Raw genomic sequence first — 6748 nt, 5'->3', positions numbered from 1 at the left:
ATGAGTGAGCTATAATGCAAATAAGAAGCATATACGAAGTTTTTTTCTTTTAAATCATGTGGTTTAATGAGCGCGATTTCCGCCAGAATTAAAGTATTTCACATTCCATCTAGAATTCACTTCATTATAGACATCTTGATGGATTCTATCAGATTTACTACTTTAGTACAAACTATTTTCAGAAAACTCACGATTTTATAAAAAAAAAATTTCCAATATTTTTAAAAATCGAAATTATTTTCATTATATCTCAAAAATAATAAAAGATACGTATAAAAGCTTATAGATCAAAATCTTTCTGGGTCGGGAAAGGGATCTTTCTGGCTTATTATTGTTTTTTATTATTTTTCTTTCACAAAAAAATTGACATAGTTATGAATGTTTAAAGACTGCGCGGCCGCGCAAATTAGAAAAAAAGTTTTTATAAAATCGTGAGTTTTCTGAAAATAGTTTGTACTAAAGTAGTGAATCTGCTAGAATCCATCAAGATGTCTATAATGAAGTGAAAAAACTTGTAACAGCACTCATTTTAAAGCTTAAATTGAGCTCTATAAAACCCAATTTAACTGAAATGCATAAAATGTAAAACCTCGACACTAGATGGCTTTAAATACAACAATTAAATCTTGAACGGAATAAAAAACGACTTTGCTCTTTTAAATCTTGCTTAATATTTTTCCTAGAACACTTTATGTAATACCGATTTATTAAGATTTTTATTGACATTATTTTGTTCATTACATGATTTTCGTTAAAATGTATATTTTAGGAGATGTTTGCAAAAAAACGAAGAAAAACGCCAAAAATATATGAATCTTTAGTGGCCAGTAACTTGAAAAGTATTAGTTTTTTTGAAAAACTATAAAAGATATTTTTTTCTTATAATTAGTTCTTCTATCGATTTCCGATGCTATTTTGAAAAAATGTAATTACACAATTGAGAAGAGGTGTCATCCCCCCGGGGGGGTCATGGCGCAACCCGAATTGTTTTCACTTTTGAACTTGAGGGTCAGATGAACCTAATTCCAAAATTTCATTCAATTCGGAGCACAGTAAAAAAATTCAGACCTAAAACGCTCCGTTTACTGCACTAGTTATACGGTCCAAAAGTTTAAATGAACAAAATTAATAAAGGTTAACCACAATAACTGAACTAGTTGGTTCAGTTGGTATTTTGCCTTGGGGCAAGTTATATAAACTTCCCGATATGTGTAAATAATCAATTAAAAATAATAATAATAATAATATATGAGTGATTAAAAGTATTCCGATTGGTTACAATGTAAACAATGTTACAGTATTTATAATAATTTATTTGAAAACATTTAATATTCCACGAACATTTCGTTACGGTACGGGACAGCAATTTGCCTTAAGGCACGATGCCCACCACTATAGTTGAGACTTGATTTATATTGAAAACAATATGTACGATTGCGTATTCAATTAGTTGGTATTGGTATTTTGTCTTGATGCAAGTTACATGAATTTCCTGATATGTGTAAATCCATGGTAAATAATTTAATTTATGAGTGATTAAAAGTATTCCGAGTGGGTTTATTACACATAATTGAAAACGAACGAGCACATTAACTCGGAGTATTTTCTAAAAGCATATTTTCACAAATCAATGCTTTTTATAATTGAACCAGTTTCCATAGGTTATTGGTTTTGTTTTGTTTACCATTAAGACCAAGTACTCTATTATTGTGCCAAGTAAATCGTCTAATTTTAATTTAAGCAACATTTTAACTCATTTTCTCAAGCTTTGATGAATTTTTAAAATTAAACTACTAGTCGTAAGGCCGTAATATTTCAGTAAGTTCTATAAGACCATGATATATATGGCCAAAATGGTTCCATAAAAATCGGCTTAATTTTTTTTTCAACAGTTAATTACAAGAAAACAGCTCGGTAGATTTTTACCTAAAACTAATCAGAATCATTCCCAACTAATATCTTTCGAACAGTTTTTGATTTTTAAAATGGAATCGGTAGTATGTTTTTTTCAAAATCGATTCAGAATTGCGACCTGAAACGTAGACGAAAATTTTCACTTTTCTGTGATGTACAAAGAAACGGCGAAAATCTGTTCACACACACATACACACGCATACTTTTCTCAAATTTGGTCTCATTCGATTCAGAATGGCTTGAAACGTCTAGAAAACATAAAATTAGCGAATCGGATTTTTTGATGAAAACATAAACTTCTCCTTCGGAAAGGTAAAAATGTTAATAATTTCACTAAAGCTCCAGATTGCTCATAATTTCCAAAAGCTCATATTTTCCAAACAACGTGAAATATTTTTTTCTAATATTTTCCAAGACAGGTCAATACTATCGCCCCGTTTCGGCTTGACGTCAAGGTCTGGGACACCCTGCATATAAATATATATATATATATATGTGTGTGTGTCTGTGTCTGTGTGTATGTATTTATACTGTGTCATTTTACAATGATGCATAGACCATTGTCCTTTTCATATCGGTTCATTGAAACCGCGTGCGCTATCGATTCCCGATCTGTTGAAGCCGCAAAAGCGCGACGGCGGCGGTAGCGGCGAGAATGAAGCTTATTGCCTCTCGTAAGCCGTGACTTATAAATATCTAAGCTCCTTGAATTGAATCGAAAGCATTTGCAAGAAGCAATTTCATTATTGAGACGTCTGGGGCCATTCAAATTATTTCACCTAAGTACCTGTTTGATTTCCACCAAGAAGATATAATCAATACACCTAAGGGGATGGGAACTCGGCAACTAACTCAATAGATTTATTTATGTATACAAAGAAGTTATAAGAGAATTTTCAAATTAAAGCATACTGTTTTCGTTTCTTTTTATGTTGAATGCACATTTACTTATTCATGAAAATTATTGAAAAAAAATATAGTAAAACCCATATAAGTGATTGTGATAATTATTAAATATATTTTACTATATTAAATTATTAATGTAACCCTAAATATTTTTCAGTGTACTAAAGCATAAAAATCAAATATCAAACTAAATAAATCTATCCACAAACAAAGAACTATAATATTGAGTTAATACATTTTTAATTATTCAAATAAATACAGTTTGATGGCCTTAACAATCGCGTGCGAACAATATGAAAACTTCCCTAATATAACTATCAGGAACGACCGCCAAATGTACACGATAATAAATACAGGTATTCAGAGCAACCCCAGGTACGTTTGTAATTATATATCAGATGTGACAAGCCCTTTGATTCTCCAATAGATTTTCTGTGAGCCGCAATTAAATCTGAACTAAAATAGCAGTAAAATTGATTTTTATAAAAACATTTTTTATGAAAATGTGATTAAAATCGTTAATAGCAAAATAAATATACTTGAATACTAAAACCATAAAATGTTATTTAGCTTTTACTCTTGATTAGCCTTAAAAATTTGGCACTTTTTTAGATATTTATTAGATATCAAGTACTTGCTAATGCTTGGTTTTTAGATAGCATAACTTTTGAAGTAGAAAAAATTCACTAGCATACGTATATTGTTCTAAATACTAATGTTTCTATGAACAGCTCTTTTAATTATAGATATATTGATTCCTATTCATATCCAAAATCCAACGAACGTTGAATTATATCGTAACTTTAAGAACAAAAATAAAATTCAATTAATATTTTTTGTGCAAAGTTCTGCTAATTCAAAAGTAATTACCCAGGGCGGACGGTGAGAACTTTTCATTGCCTACTGCTTCTCCGGTTATATAAAGTTACTAGTAATTTATAAATAGTTATACATGTATATACAATAATTAAACAAAACAAAGCATCACGCATAGGTACGAATAACATCTTATATTATTTTTACAAAATTACCAATATAACATAATGCTTATCAATCAATCAGTATCATTAAGTATATTATTCACACTTTGGCTTCAAAATAATATGCATTTGACAAAAGTTACAAATAATGAATTTTTCAAGGAAACGCAAATGACTCGCGAGCCGGAGATTGGCTCACCCTGTTACAGTGGAACAGTGGTTTAATTCATATTCCCATACGATTTTGCGAATAAAACCTTACACAGGGAATGATTAAATCTATCGGCATGAACAATAAATCAGATTTGAATGAAAAGTATTATAAGCTTTGTTATAAGGGCAAAGTAAATGGAATGTAAGACATCTTACAGGCGACATATGTCGCAATAAAATAAGTAAACAAAAAACATTCAAAAATTGTTCTAAATATAAATATCTTATATATAAAATGTTCATGCCACATTGTTCCTTCACGTCAATTTTGGGGCTATTTTTTTTATTTTCGTCCTTACCTTGAATTTTCTCAAATTCGATATTGAAAAATACATGAAACTCTTTTTGCTTCAAAAAATTATTTATTATATCAAGTTCATCCTTAATATTTTTTATTTGGAATCAATTTTCTCTTAATTTTAACTTTCATAATGCGGTATTAACTTTCAGCCAGTGAGTGTTTTTTACTGAATTTTAATTCATATCTTCCGGATCTTACAATAAAGCATGAATTTTACTTAAAAAAATTATAAAGGATTGCCACTCTTACCGTTTTCCATTGTAGTACCCATTGTATTTCTTGATGCGCATAAACAGTACATAGTTTATAAATGGTTTGCATAAAGAGTATTCTTGCAAACAATAAATAGAGAGATTGAATATTAAAATCTGAAGATACAACAGTTTTCGATAGGGAACTAGGTACCATACAAATCTATAATACAGCTGTAAAATCTTCCACTTTTTCATTTTTTTTTTCAATCTCAGTTAATTCACTGTTATGCCACATAAGTAACGTGATATAACAATATAATTTAAAAATGAATGATCGGATTTTGCTTTGTAATTCGAAAATTAATTAAATAATGAAAAGCGCGGTGATAGTAATATATCAAAATCTTGAAACTTTAAATGTGCCAACTCAATTTAAATAAAATCAGTTTCAGGTTAGGTTCACTTTTGCAAAGAATATTAAATTAATATTAATATGATCCAGTAACATTCATATGTGACGTCCTTGGCAGTGGGTATACTAATCCTAGGTTTTTGTTAGCTGCCCCTTTCACTTATTTACCACATTCGCAATCACTTACTTATTTTTATACAAGAAATATTTTTTATGGCAAAACAACGTTTGCCGAATAAGCTAGTCTAGTTTTATATATATTCAAATAATTTTTAATACGAGAACATAATCACGTTCAATATGATCTGGATATACCAATTTGTAACATTTTATTTAGTTTTTTTGAAAAATATTGCATACACATAATATGCCCTATATAAGATATATTTAAAAAATCTATAAGTTCTTTACTTTTAAGCTTAATAATCTATTATGATGCTTATGGTTTTAGACAATATTGTAATTTTGTATTGAAATTTTTTGTTTAATATTGTTTAAGTTTTAGACATTTTTGAAATTTTGTATAGTTTTTCTGATAGGTACTTACAATTATATTCTTAAAAGCATCTTATTAATTCCTGTTTTTTTTTTCATTGCAATTTTAAAGTATACTTAGTTGCTAGTTACATTAAGACGATTTTTGATCTTTCGTCGACGTTTGTTCAAAAATATCTGAACCGATTTAAAAAATTCAAAAAGCATTCGATGTGTATCGATGAGGACTATCAGTTTATCAGTTCTGCGCGATCGATCAATCCGTTATTTGTAATCAGCAAAAAAGTGCAAAATTCTTTTCCACTTTCTAGCACACAATCCTGAATCTATTTTCAAATTTCCTAAAACCGTTCGAAAGATATTTGTTGGGGATCGTGCTGATTAGTTTTGGACAAAGATAGGTCAGGCCGTTACTTCGTTAATGACTGTTAAAATAAGCGGCGATAGAGTACCAATGAACATATTAAAACATTTTAGTCCAACAACAGTCGTTCATTTATAAAAAATTATTAAAAGTTTAATTATTTCTTTCGCGCTTCTAGTAAATACCCGAGTTATATCCGGCACATGCTCGATTTTCAATAACGCGTAATAAAAAAAAATCTATAGTAATGAATAATCTGCAATAGATTCTCACATGAGTTCAACATCAACTCGGAATAGTAATAAATCACTCGTAGGGCGATTATTTACACTTGTCGGGAAGTTCATGTAACTTGCCTTAGGGCAAAATGCCGCTTACAATTAGTTTATTGATAAATTTTATTATTGAACAAAAATTGGAAAATTCATACAACTTAACTACTGACATTTCACATACTGACATACTATCTAGTTATGTATTATGAATATCGCATAATAACGCCTATGATGCAGTTGTCAAAAATTATAAATTGAAGTAACATGTGACTGCAGAAGTGACTTCCAGTCTATAATTAAGTTTTTTAAAATACGTAATCTCATTTTCATATTTGATGTTTGTTCAAAATTATAAATATATCATATTTCATAATAAAAAATAATTCGCAGCCGGTAGGATTCGAACCTACGCTCCCAGAGGGAATCTGATTTCGAGTCAGACGCCTTAACCACTCGGCCACGACTGCTTGCGTATAAAACGCTTTTACATGGGTTTTATTGCGGGTGTTTATTTGTTTATAATAGTAAATTAAATATAACAAAATTTTTAAATCGATCTTTGAAACTGTTTTTTAAACATCAGGAAAGATAAATATAAGATAATAAACGAAAATGTATTCATTGACAAAATTAATATAAAAGAATTGAAAATATTATAGTAGAAGAAAATGATAAAGAATATTTTTTTAAACTT

At 29.2% G+C, this 6748-nt stretch overlaps 1 non-coding gene across 1 annotated transcript; it reads right to left on the bottom strand.

The window, feature by feature from the left end:
- Positions 1 to 6439: 6439 nt before the first annotated feature.
- Positions 6440 to 6521, bottom strand: Trnas-cga. Its single transcript has one exon. It is a non-coding gene; the product is annotated as a tRNA-Ser (tRNA).
- Between the last annotated feature and the right edge of the window lie 227 nt (positions 6522 to 6748).

This window comes from Ctenocephalides felis, unplaced genomic scaffold (genome assembly GCF_003426905.1).
Source record: "Ctenocephalides felis isolate EL2017-DRISC unplaced genomic scaffold, ASM342690v1 CF-g0.4_SCAFFOLD_01886, whole genome shotgun sequence".
In the NCBI taxonomy this organism is placed as follows: Eukaryota; Metazoa; Arthropoda; class Insecta; order Siphonaptera; family Pulicidae; genus Ctenocephalides; species Ctenocephalides felis.
Note: the sequence above shows the minus strand (reverse complement) of the source record. Positions and strands in the feature narration are given on the sequence as shown.